Genomic DNA, 14178 nt, shown 5'->3' with positions numbered 1-14178 from the left:
CAGTTCCAGATGAATTTACAGAATGCCGTTTGAAGGTTGTGGAGAGAGTGTGATGGGGTTCGAATTGGGAGGGTTTGGAACAAGTACAAAAGGTTAGGAAGTGTGTTCATTTTTATGGCGTTAATTCGGCCTATCCAGTGCCGTTTCTACCAGCGGGCAAGCCGTGCAACCGCACGGGGCGCCCGCTGCGGCACTTTGTGTGTCCTTATCTCCTCTCCTCCCTCTTCCCGAGTGCTCCTGCTCGGGGGACGGAGTTTCGCGGAATTACGCGTTTGCGTCGTGACGTCACGACGCAAATGCGTCATTCCGCCAAGCCCCGCCCCCGAGCAGGAGCGCTCAGGAAGAGGGAGGAGAGGAGATAAGCCTGAAAGGAGGAGGCGGCCGGCGCGAGGGACGTGAGCCGGCCGGACCCGAAGAGCGGGAAGATGTAAGTATTATCTCTATCTCTCTCTCTCCCCCTTCCTCCCCCCCCCCACTTGACACCTGCCTGCCGCACTGTGTAAAATGGGGGCACGTGCCTGCCGCGCTGTGTAAAATGAGGACACCTGCCTGCCGCGCTGTGTAAAATGGGGATACCTGCCTGCCGCACTGTGTAAAATGGGGACACCTGCCTGCCGCACTGTGTAAAATGGGGATACCTGCCTGCCGCACTGTGTAAAATGGGGATACCTGCCTGCCACACTGTGTAAAATGGGGATACCTGCCTGCCACACTGTGTAAAATGGGGGCACCTGCCTGCGTACTGTGTAAAATGGGGATATCTGCCTGTCGTACTGTGTAAAATGGGGATACCTGCCTGCCGCACTGTGTAAAATGGGGATACCTGCCTGCCGAGCTGTGTAAAATGGGGATACCTGCCTGCCGCACTGTGTAAAATGGGGATACCTGCCTGCCGCACTGTGTAAAATGGGGATACCTGCCTGCCGCACTGTGTAAAATGGGGATACATGCCTGCCGCACTGTGTAAAATGGGGATACCTGCCTGCCGCACTGTGTAAAATGGGGACACCTGCCTGCCGTACTGTGTAAAATGGGGGCACGTGCCTGCCGCACTGTGTAAAATGGGGATACCTGCCTGCCGCGCTGTGTAAAATGGGGACACCTGCCTGCCGCGCTGTGTAAAACCGGGACATTTGCCTGCTGTAATGTGTAAAATGGGGACTTTTTTATTTTTATTTTTTCCCCCTGTGGTGGGCGTGATGATATCAGATGAGGCCACGCCCACTTTAATGAGACCACGCCCATTTTAATCAGGCCACACACCTTTGTCGGAGCGCATGCTTTTTCTTTTTATAGCTATATGGGGGGGGGGCACGCCATTTTTTAATAGCAATGGGGGGGGGGGTGCATTTTGAAATCTCGCACTGGGAGCCAAATTGTCTAGAAACGGCCCTGGGTCTATCCACTACAAAAAATGGTATTCTCAGCGCTGTAGATCCTGGAGGATTGACTTAAAAAAGGGGGGATAGTACTGTAAAGAGAGTCATAAGATTTGGTGAGGTGGTCTCCCAAATATTTGAGCTAGTGTTTATGCCAAGGTAAGTCAAAGTTCAATTGTAATAGAGTCCTAGTAGCCCCAGGTATGTGAAGAGGTAAGGCTCCCGATTTTGACTGATTAATTTTGTACCCTGAAAGATTACCATACGTTAAGAGTTTGTGAAATAGGTTTGGGAGGGAAATTAGTGGATTAGTCAGTGTGAGGAGGTATATCGTCGGCAAATAAAGATATGTTATATTGGGAGTGCTTAATAGAGATACCAGTAATGTCCAGGTTGTCCCGTATGCGGCTTGAGAGAGGTTCAATAAAAAGCGCAAAAATGAGGGGAGGATAGTGGGCACCCCCTTCCAATAGCAATCAGAAAAAGTTTGGATAAAAGGCCATTAGTAAGCACCAAAGCTGAGGGTTTGTGGTATAAGGATTGTTTGGCTTGGAGGAACTTACATCGAAAACCAAAGTGTTGGAGAGTCTGGAGCATAAATGGCCAAGAGACCCTATCAAAGGCCTTCTCCGTGTCCAGAGCAAGCACCAGAGAAGGAGTCCTATGAACATTTATATAATGGATAACGTCAATAGTGCATCTGGTGTTATCTAATGCTTATCTGGATGGGACAAAACCTACTTTATACGGGTGGATCAGGGAAGGGAGTATAGATTTGAGCCTATTGGCCAAAATTTTAGCAAACATTTTTAGGTCTGTGTTCAAAAGCGATATGGGCCAGTAGTTAGACAGAAGTTGTGGGTCTTTGTTGGGTTTTGGGATGACAGTAATTGTGGACTTAGTAGTTTGGGACTGAAAAGGGGCACCTTCCAAAATAAGGTTAAATACTGCATAAAGATGAGGGATTAAAGAGGATTGGAAGGTCTTATATTATGACATTGGAAAGCCATCCGGACCTGGCGCTTTAGAAGGCTTTTGTGTTTTAAGAGCTAAATGTATTTCTTCCTCAGTTATGGGCTTGTCTAGCCCAAGAGAGGTCTCTGAATCTATGCGAGGAACATTACATGAAGAGAGATAACTGGAGATTGACGGGTTGGTAGGAGCCGTTGGGTGCGAGGAACCAGAGAGATTGCAGAGCTTATATAATATTCTTTAAACAGAGAGTTAATAGTGACTGAGTCATCCTTAATAGCTGTAATGGCCGTCAACACTCTTTCAATCTGTTAGCTAGTAGGGTGTCAGCCTTATTACTCTTTTTGTAAAATCTCTGTTTAGCCCAGCGGAGAGCCTTCTCGGTCTTTTCAGAAAGAAGGGCATTAAGAGCTGCCTTTGCGGTCATGAGTTGAGTGTAAAGAGTATGTGAGGGGTGTTGTTTATGGTGAATTTCCAGAGTCTGGACCTCTTCTGTGAGAGAGGCCAGTTTGAGCTTGTGTTCTTTATTTCTATGGGAGGCATAAGTGCTGATGTGGCCTCTGATGATTGCTTTATGTGCTTCCCACACTAATGGGGTACATGAGGAGTCAGAAATACTCAAAAGAAAAATAGTTAGTGATAGCCAACGTAATTTTTTCCTGAAACTGTGGCATATTCAGCAGAGTTTAATTTAAACACCAAGAGGGTCAGGAAATTTGCGTGTCCAGAAAATCAAAAGTGGCGGTTAAAATGGAGTGGTCCGACCGCACATTAGTGATAATAGAAAAACCCGAGATATGCTTAGAGGCCAAGGTACAGCAGAGAAAAAGGTCTATGCAGGAATAAGATTGGTGTGGAAGGGAATAGAAAGTGTAGTCTCTGGATGAAGGGTGTAGGGCTCGCCAGACATTGAAGAGTCCGGATTCTCTAATATGCCTGTTTAGGGAGTATGTCGAAGGCGCTGTGCTGCATGTGAGAAGGAAAATAGGACCTGTCTAAATGATTATCAAGTACGGCTTTGAAATCTCTAAACCCTAATAACAAGTAGCCCTTTCGAATTTTGTGCAGAGTAGAGAAAAAAGAGTTGAAAAAGGAGACCTGGCCAGAATTGGGGGCGTATACAATGGAATTTTACTATTTATAATGATCGCCACCCCGTTGTGTTTAGATTGGCTGGGGAAATAATGGACTGTAGGATATTGCTTAGAAATTAAAGTGGGGTGGGAGAGAGTATTAAAATGGGTCTCTTGGATGAATGCAGTCCCTGCTTTGAGAGTCCGCAGAGAGCAGAATAGAAAGGAATGCTTCTGCGGGGTATTTAAACCCTTAACATTCATGGAGGCCAAGTCTAGGGGCATCGTGAGAGGAGATGAAGGGAGAGGAAAAGAAGGAGAGAATAATAAAAATAAAAAAGAGGAGGAGGGAGAGAGGATAGGAGAAGGTTCCCGATTCATCAGGGGTGAGGGAAAGGGAAGGATAAAGTAGAGGGGAGGGGAATCTGTGTGGAAATTCCTCACGTCCTGCGGAGGAAAATGTACACAAAGTTCAGGTCCTTGCGGTCCAAATTGGCGATGTATCAGAGAACTTCCTTACTTCCTCAGGGGAATGGAGAGGATAATATCACGGGGTTAAGCTTAGTGTTAACAGTGCAAAAATATCAAACATAAGGAGAGAAGTAACAGAGTAAAGGGTCTAGACCAGGGGAGGGCAATTATTTCAGCTGGGGGCCACTTAACACTTTCCAATGAGTATTCAAGGGCCGTCATAGGCACGCGCCAAAAATATAGGGGTGTGGCATCATGGGGAAGGGGCGTGACCACAAAATAATACAGATTCATATTAGGCTGCACAATAGTCTCTATTATTCAAATTACACTGCACAGTATTGCCACTTACACACATTACTCCAGGTAGAGTCCCTATCACACATTTCAACAGGTAGAGCCGTCTTTTACACAGTATGGCAGTGGCACGCAGAGGTCCCTTTTACACATTACGGCAGGCAGAGCCCCCTTTTACACATTACGGCAGGCAGAGTCCCCCTTTTGCCCATTACGACAGACAGAGCCCCTTGTTACACATTACGGCAAGCAGAGGTCCCTTTTACACATTACGGCAGACAGAGCCCCCTTTTACACATTATGGCAGGCAGAGTCCCCCTTTTACACATTACGGCAGGCAGTGTAAAAAAATAAAACATACATCACAATAAATGACAGATTATTTCCAATCCCTAGGTCAGTGATTCATTTGTAGTGTTCAGGTGTAAGGGTAAGGTGTGTTACACAATATGGAATTAGGCGTATGCATGCACTGAAATAGCTTGATAAACTCTCTCTGCTTTGTACCACCTCTACAGATCACTGGTTTTGTCTTGCAAGGTCGTATGGAAGAAGCAGCAATTGGCGTGCTTCTTCAATAGGACCTTGCAAGACAAAACCAGTGATCGGCCCGCTGGAAAGATCAGCTCCCGCTGCACGCATAGAGATCCACTGGCCACCCGCTGCAGAGATCCACACTCTTGATGTGGCTCCGCCCCCCGCACCGCCCAGCACCTGAGACATCTGAAAGGAAATCCCGGTCAGCAGCCCCTATGACGTGACCAGGATTTCCTCAGCGGCGCCGCGTTTCTCAAAGGTGCTGTAGAGCAATGACAAGTGGCTCAACCAGTTGGGCCACTTGTCATTGTGCACTGGTGGGGGACAGCGGGCCAGGCAGGATTGGTTCACGGCCCGCATGTTGTCCACCCCTAGTCTAGACCTTTCAGTGGTTTCGTAAACAGAAAGATATAAATAAAGACCAAAAAATGGAGGCCACGGAAATATGAAAATTCTGCAAGACTACAAGAATATACGAAGTAAAGAACAATAAAGAAATGAACTATAAGCATGTGAAATCAAGGTAGTAAAACATCTATAATACCTTGCATACTACAACGGTATGAATAAGGGTAAGGAGGTACTATAAATTGTGTTGGGGTGCCCCGGAGTAGGTCGGATGACCAATCCCTAGTAAGAACAATCTAACAATTCAGAATTTAAGGATGGGAAAGATAAAAAGTCATCAACATGTCCAAGTCATTCACGAGGACATATACATATATGAAGAAAGGTGACATATGCTACAGTTCAAACAGGCAGTGGTCTTTGTAAATAGCGAACTATATGCAAGTACCATATTGTCTAAGGGGTGAACCTAGCGGGGAGAGGGCATATCTGGGCCTATAAACAAGTAAAGGACGTTATTAATCAAGGTATAGAGTATCCTGCAATTAGCAGCTGAAGGTCCGATGGCGGCGGAAAAACCACACAATGAAAATGAAGAGGAGGTATTGACTGCAAAGCTAGGGCACTTTAAGAAAGACATGGAACATAACATAACAGATTTTAATAGGCAAACAGTCAGTAAACATAATCCATTGAAAGATTGAATCAGAACAATATGGCATATACTTGCAGCATCTGGAACAGAATCTGGAGAAGAATGTTCTACTCATCAGCAAAGCGTAGTCAGAATTAGTCCTTTAAAGAGGCAGAAGTCAGTGTAGATGCGAGGCCCGATTTTTCCAACTGCATCAGGAGATCCTTACTCTCTCTCGGATCTCTAACAACAATTGTTTTGCAATAAAGATCGACCAGGAGTTTAAAGGGAAATCCCCATCAGTGGCGAATCCCATGAGTGCGAAGAGCACCAGTCAAGTCTCTAAGCTCCCTCCTTTTAATTGTCGTAATGGGGGGCAGGTCCTGGTAGAATTGCAGCTTGGCATTTTCAAAGAGAACGTGTGGTTTAACCCTAGTTGGGTTGAGAACCAGTTCCTTGTCTTTGAATCTGAGAAAACGCAATATTGACATCTCCAGTGGGCTCACCATCTTGTGGTTTGGGCCGTAGAGCCCTATGCGCTCTCTCTAAAGGCAATTCCCAGGTTCCAAGGTCCGGTATAATAAAAGAGAATAATTTATGAAGACACTCCAGGTCCGGTGGAAGGACGGACTCCGGGACATTCCATATCCAGAGGTTATGTCTCTTTTCCCGATTCTCCAGGTCCTCGTTTTTAGTACGTAAATCGGATAAACCTTGAATAATATGGTCAACGTCTCTGGAGGTCTCGTTCTGTACTTTTTGGAGAAAGTCCTGTTGGGATTCCAGCTTCAAGGTTCTGGAAGACAGTGATTACAAATCCGATCTAATAGAGGTAACCGCCTTGTCCAACTTGGACTCCATAGAATCCTTGAAATCCATTCTAAGTGACCGCAGGGCCGTAATGTCATCTTTGGTAGCAGGAACAGGTGAAGGAGGTGGGTCGTCCTTGTCCAGTTGTGAAAAGCGAGGTGAGGGAGGATCTTGTAACACAGACAGTTTGACGTTTTTTTCATTTTCAGAAGAGTTGGGAAATGTCGCCTCTCGCTCGAGTTTTAGCAGCGGTATTGGATTTACTCATGGTGAGACTCCTTGCAAGGGTCCAGTACACAATAAATCAGGTAGATGCTAATTACGGGAGGATTTAAAATAAAAATCAGATGCCCTTAAAAAATATACCACTGGAGGGCATGACACTCGTCCTGTCACTGAGGCATGGATGGTGCGGAATGTCCAGCGCCACAGCACGGTGGAGAGGAAGTCCGCAATGCCGCAGGGGTCTACAGGATCCGGTACCAGGGCAAACAAGTATATATATATATATATATATATATCCCCTGGAATAGTAGAGGGTGTCATCCAGAATTAGGGTAGGGGGAGAAGTGAGGCAGCAGGGGTGAATAGTGAGCGGCTACAAGTGTGTGCTAAAATACAATGAGTGTGCTCAGAACCAGTGCTTGGGAAAAAGACCACTTCAGTGGTCCTGCAGTGGATGCACCAGGTGGGGAGATGGCGCTTCACTGCACCACTGACATACACAGAGGAAGGAAAGCTGCAAGGGGCTCCAACTAACCCTGTGTCCCAGAAAGCAAGCAACAGGTTCTATCTGTGGGGTGCAGTGTCCAGAGGGTGCAGGGAGTCTTTCACAGAAGCTTCAGTGGGGACCGAGCAGCTGACGGACCACAAGGTGCAGAGATCAGGCAGAGTGATTTCGCTCCCAGGGAGCAGGGGGAAAAAACCGCAAGATGGCCGCTGCCAAACAGGTAGCCGGTGCAGTCACCCACACAGGAGAGGTGCTGAGGACAGGTCCCAGGAGGAGGCGATGGAGAAGCGGCTGCAGCAGAGAGCCAGCACCTCAGAAGTCCTCTGCAGCAGTAGTCCCGGCAGGCGACAGAATGCCAAGCAGCACAAACTTCACTTCTCTGGGGGATTGCGTCAGGTGCTAGGGAAAACCCAGGTCCCGGCTCACTGAAGACGGACAGGCCAGACGCGATCCACGGCTGGGCAGCACTGACAGTAGAGACACCAGAGGACTGTAGAGGTTGAGTAGGGGCAGCAGAGGGGTAATTACAGCCCCGAGGGAGCAAATATGCCACTAAATTATGAGCCTGGAGCAGGAGCTCAGGAGGAATACGTCTTTCTCTCACCGAAGCTAGGCCACGCCTCGGAAGTAAAGTCTTTTAATCCAGCTGCAGCAAGAGGTATTTCTGGATTGTGTATTCCATGCCCTGGTGTATAATGGAAGCTGCCTAAACAGAGGGTATTACTCTAAAAATACCTTTTGGTGAATGTAGCTATTAAATATTAGGTGAGTGCATTCCCTTTGTGAGTGATGACGTGTGCACTATTAACTTGGAGATATATGCTAGCTGGGAAAAGAAACCTTTTGATGAACACATCTCGTTGAGGTGAGTCCAAAGATTCCTTTCGACCCAAATGAAGAACTGTTATTTTCTGTAATTGATGAATTCTCCATGTTATCTTTCTGATTTACTGGAGAATATAGGACGCCTTCATGGGGATTCCCAGAGTGACAGAAAAAACATTGTGTTCCGGGCCTAATAGCATTTGTGGACAGCTCTTTTTTATTTTGTACGTCGTTTGAGGAGTGGTTCTCTAGTGGTTCGGGACTGAACTGCAGTTAGGGGGTGCAAGTTACTCCATCTTGTATATTATTAGACAACATGAGTCCTGTGCTTCAGGATTTCCCTCAATTTCTGATTGCCAGGACCTGTGTTGAAATATCTTATCAATTAATGATTTCAACACTGGTGTTGCAACCATGAATCAAGGGGAAAGTTCAGGAGCAAAGCATGTTGTACCTGATGTGTTTTGTGAAAAATGACTACACGGTCTATACTAATTTTTTTATTTCTTCTTCGGGTTCCATAGGGCTCCACAGGGATAACATCGGTGGTTATAGGAGGTAGGATCAGCTCCTTGGCACCATACAGTTAAGCCTTTTAGATATCCCAGGATGCTCCGGTCCTTTTCACTATAACGCCGCCCCCATGCTTAGGAAGGTGAGTTTTTGTATGGTGCAGCAGGAAGCTGTTTGCATGTATTTATAGGGCCGAGCAATCCCAAAGGCATTTATTGCTTACTTTTTTCTAATTTTACACTGTCAGTGGCCAAGCGAGTGTTGGAGCCTGTGTGCTGGAGTCTAAGAGACTTCCATGCTGGCATTTCAATCACTGGTACTGGAGGGCCCGTAATAAACATGACCTGTGCCCCCATATGCCCTGATGGTCTAGTGGAGTCCTTGGCCGATGCCAGTGTCCACAGCCAGCACCGGCATCCGCCTCCCGGGATGCATGGCGGACCACGATTTGCGTGCGGTTCCCAGAGACCAGGACCCTCTTACCTGCTCCCCACTGGCCTGCCACTCAGTAAGGGAGTTGCCAGCAACAGCGGTGCTAGTCACCTGTGTGTGGGCCCTGCCGCAAGTACCCATCTCGGTGTACATGTACAGTCGCCAATGAGCATCAAAAACAGAACAAAGTCAATGCCTGTAGCATGTCACATAGTGACCGGTTTAGTTATTAAATGGTCGAGGGGAAAAGAAGATAGGAGACTAGAGCAGAGACAGTGTTGCTGACCTGTAGTAAGGAAAAAAGAGAAAGAAAAGTGCGTAGAAAGAAGAGGAAAGAGTAAACAGTAACCTAGAAAAAAAAACTAAAAGGAGAGGAGAGAAGGTAAATTAACCTATTTCTAATGGAGAAGGGACATTTTGTGAGGCAAGCCAGGGGCTCCAGATTTTATCTAATGATTTAGAGGAATTATTAATAATACTGGTCACGTTTTCCAAATGGTATGTATACCAAATACTGGGATAGAATTGAGAGTAGAGAAGGCTGAGCAAATTGCTTCCAGTCAGTCGAAATCTGGCAAGTGGCATCAGAGGTAACATGACATATGAGTTTATTTTGATGCCTAGTTGCGGTAGGGAGGCTAAAAGGTAGAATAAAAAAAACTTACGTCCACAAGGGACGGGGATCTGGACAAAATGGGAGATAAGGCCAGTGATCTCCTGCCAAGGGTTCACAATTTTTGGACGCGACTACCATATTGAAGGAAGGTGCCTTCAGATATGCAGGGTTTGTGAGGAGAATTATTCTCATTTTTTGTAAAGAATTTTTGAATGATGTGACTTATCAGGAATCATACTTTCCTACGTTCTACCACTGGTCAAACCTAGCTTAATGGTAGCATCCATCTCATAGTTATAAGATGTATGAGGCTCAAATTTCAAATATTTCTAACAAGAAACAGGTTTCATAATCTCATTTAGATAGTCTACAAGACTCAAAAGTACAACACTTTATTGCAATGATGCACTTTTATTCATCTAGCGCACCTGTATACTTAACTAAACAGCAGCTTCCAATATTCAATCAAATGTGAGGAATGCAAGAATGCATTTAGTAATGGAAGAATTAAAAGGACAATATATAAATATCAGGAGTGTCAACCGTTAATATCAAAAATATAAATACAACACTGCCTTACTCTCCAAAAATTGGGCAACAATACCAGATGGTTTTACTTGTAAAAAACATTAAATATTAGTGTCCTTGATAAAAACACTGTCAGCTGCACACAGATAAATTGCACCAAAATTATGTTTATAGCTCCTTAGAATAAGTTGACTGGGCAACACTAATGTTCAATCATTGCTGCCTACCTTTCCTTAACACAGCTGTCCAGAGTACCAGTTCTTTTTCCACCTACTCAAATTGTATAAAAATCCAATTAATTGTCCAGGATGTCCAATAGTGTCTGGCATTAATTCACTAACATCTAATCTATCAGGATATGTTGACATCATTCTACAACCATTAGTGGCACAACAGAAAAGTTTTATCAAGGACACTACAGCAGTACTACACTCCTTGAGAAATATGTTTGGAAGAATCCTACATACTGTACTAGTAATGTTGATCGCAGCAGCAAATTTGTTAGCAGTTGGACAAAACCATGGGGATCATTCTGACCCGATCGCACGCTGCAATTTATCGCAGCAGTGCGATTGGGTCAGAACTGTGCATGCGCCAGCAGGCAAAGGCGGTCGCTGGGCGGGGGTTGGGGGGGGGGGAGAATATTAGCAGCCAGCATGGCATTAGAAGGTATATACCTTTACTTGTGATTGAGTGCTCTGGAGGACGCCTGCGTGTGTTCACACTACATATGCAGAGAGACCGGTGATTGGGCTCAGGCTGCCCATTCTGCAGAAGGTATAAGGGAGGTCTCAGCGGAGGATCAGCGGTAACCTGCAGTCAATATCCCACAGCGGAGAGGGAGAGCGCAGCCACAGTGGGGGGTGATGGATCTGTGGATCGTAGATATAGGTCCGGAATGGTGGTTATTTGGGGATGTTGTCAGAATACCGATGCCGGGATCCTGACCGGCAGAAAGCTGGCAGCACCACCACAGCTATTCCCACTCCTGGGTGTCAAACGACACCCATGGAGTGGAAATAGAACCTGTGACGAGCACAGCATGGCAAGCACAGCGAGCCCGCAAGGGGCTTTGTTGTGCTTGCCCCCCTGCCGGCAATCTGACGGTCGCAATCCTGGCGTCGGTATTGTGACCTCCGGGATCCGGTACCCAACCCACCAGTCCGGACCTATATCTATGAAAGTGGGGGAAGGGAGGGCGGAGTGGTAGCCTCGGGCTTTAACGCCCGGGGCTATTCAAATACAAACCTTTTATTCTTGCCTGATAAATTAACCTGTTATTGGGTGCTAACTAGTGATGAGCGGGTTCGGTACCTCGGGATCCGAACCCCCCCGAACTTCACCCATTTTACACGGTTCCGAGGCAGCCTTGGATCTTCCCGCCTTGCTCGGTTAACCCGAGCGCGCCCGAACTTCATCATCCCGCTGTCGGATTCTCGCGAGATTCGGATTCTATATAAGGAGCCGGGCGTCGCTGCCATTTTCACTCGTGCTTTGGAGATGATAGCAAGAGGACGTGGCTGCGTTCTCTCAGTTTCTGTGTTCAGTGTGCTGCAAATATCTGTGCTCAGTGTGCTGCAAATATCTGTGCTCAGTGTGCTGCAAATATCTACGTTCTCTGCCTGAAAACGCTCCATATCTGTGCTGCATTGTAGTTGTGCGCAGTATTTAGTAGGAGGGGACAGTGCAGAATGTTGCTGTGACCACCAGTATATATATAGCAGTACGGTACAGTAGTCCATTGCTCTACTTCTGTGTCATCAAGTATACTACAAAAGTTCAGTAAAATGACCCAAAAATCAAAAGCGTCTGATGAGAAGCGTAAACTTGCCAATATGCCATTTACGACATGGAGTGGCAAGGAACGGCTGAGGCCCTGGCCTATGTTCATGGCTAGTGGTTCAGATTCACATGAGGATGGAAGCACTCATACTCTCGCTAGAAAACTGCAGTGCCACTCCTAGATGGGCCAGGTGTTTGTGTTGGCCACTTGGGTCGCTTAGCTTAGCCACACAGCTACCTCATTGCACCTCTTTTTTTCTTTGCTTCATGTGCTGTTTGGGGACTATTTTTTAAATCTGCCATCCTGTCTGACACTGCAGTGCCACTCCTAGATGAGCCAGGTGTTTGTGTCGGCCACTTGGGTCGCTTAGCTTAGTCACACAGCTACCTCATTGCACCTCTTTTTTCCTTGCATCAAGTGCTGTTTGGGGACTATTTTTTAAATCTGCCATCCTGTCTGACACTGCAGTGCCACTCCTAGATGGGCCAGGTGTTTGTGTCGGCCACTTGGGTCGCTTAGCTTAGTCACACAGCTACCTCATTGCACCTCTTTTTTTCTTTGCATCATGTGCTGTTTGGGGACTATTTTTTAAATCTGCCATCCTGTCTGACACTGCAGTGCCACACCTAGATGGGCCAGGTGTTTGTGTCGGCCACTTGGGTCGCTTAGCTTAGTCACACAGCTACCTCATTGCACCTCTTTTTTTCTTTGCATCATGTGCTGTTTGGGGACTATTTTTTAAATCTGCCATCCTGTCTGACACTGCAGTGCCACTCCTAGATGGGCCAGGTGTTTGTGTCGGCCACTTGGGTCGCTTAGTTTAGTCACACAGCTACCTCATTGCACCTCTTTTTTTCTTTGCATCATGTGCTGTTTGGGGACTATTTTTTAAATCTGCCATCCTGTCTGACACTGCAGTGCCACTCCTAGATGGGCCAGGTGTTTGTGTCGGCCACTTGGGTCACTTAGCTTAGTCACACAGCTACCTCATTGCACCTCTTTTTTTTTTTTGCATCATGTGCTGTTTGGGGACTATTTTTTAAATCTGCCATCCTGTCTGATACTGCAGTGCCACTCCTAGATGGGCCAGGTGTTTGTGTCGGCCACTTGTGTCGCTTAACTTAGCCATCCAGCGACCTCGGTGCAAATTTTAGGACTAAAAATAATATTTTGAGGTGTGAGGTTTTCAGAATAGACTGGAAATGAATGGAAATTACGGTTATTGAGGTTAATAATACTATAGGATCAAAATTACCCCCAAATTCTATGATTTAAGCTGTTTTTGAGGGGTTTTTGAAAAAAAAACACCCAAATCCAAAACACACCCGAATCCGACAAAACATTTTCAGGAAGGTTTTGCCAAAACGCATCCGAATCCAAAACACGGCCGCGGAACCGAATCCAAAACCAAAACACAAAACCCGAAAAATTTCCGATGCACATCACTAGTGCTAACACACAGGATTGGGAATTTATCCTGAATTCTATGTGTTAATGAGTTTGCAGGACCCAATAACAGGTTATTGGAGATTCTTTTCAGGTCTGCTCAGATCCAAATAGAAAATTAGAAATCCCTGTTAAGTCCAGAGTGCGGGGTGTCTTCAGGGCTAATTGAATAGGGGGGATCAGTTAGCCCATGATAAATTACTGTGGCTAATTGAATGCCCCCACCCTAAATTGCTTAATCTGGAGAAATTTAGAGTTAAATGGGAGATTTATCATGGACCATTGGTTGATGAGGAATATGCTTTGTTATTGAGATATCCATTGACGTCTACACCTGCTACGAGATATCAACAGATTCAGGGGCAGATTTATTAAGCCCAGTGAAGTGATAAAGTGGAAGGTGACAACGCACCAGCCAGTCAGCTCCTAACTGTCATTTTTCAAACCCAGCCTGTAACATAGAAGTTAGTAGCTGATTGGCTGGTGCGTTATCACCTTCCACTTTATCACATCACCAGGCTTAATAATTCTGCCCCTCAGTTCTTTATATTCCACAGAGTTTATCTAACTCCTCAGTTTTTAAGTAGTTTTGGGACCTCAAGTGTTTGTCCTAAATGTTCTAATCTCACAACACTTAACAAAGCATTGTCTTTCTGCCGCAAAAGAGGTTATTATTTTCTCAGGAAAGAAGAAATGTGTAACGCATAAGAAGTTAGACAATTACTGCACTTGAAATCCTGAGCACAAGTGTGTGCAGAAAAGCAAAACTTTTGTTAAGTGTGTA

This window comes from Pseudophryne corroboree, chromosome 8, assembly GCF_028390025.1.
Source record: "Pseudophryne corroboree isolate aPseCor3 chromosome 8, aPseCor3.hap2, whole genome shotgun sequence".
NCBI classification, from domain to species: Eukaryota; Metazoa; Chordata; class Amphibia; order Anura; family Myobatrachidae; genus Pseudophryne; species Pseudophryne corroboree.
The sequence above is the reverse complement of the archived record's forward strand: the minus strand, read 5'-3'. Positions refer to the sequence as shown.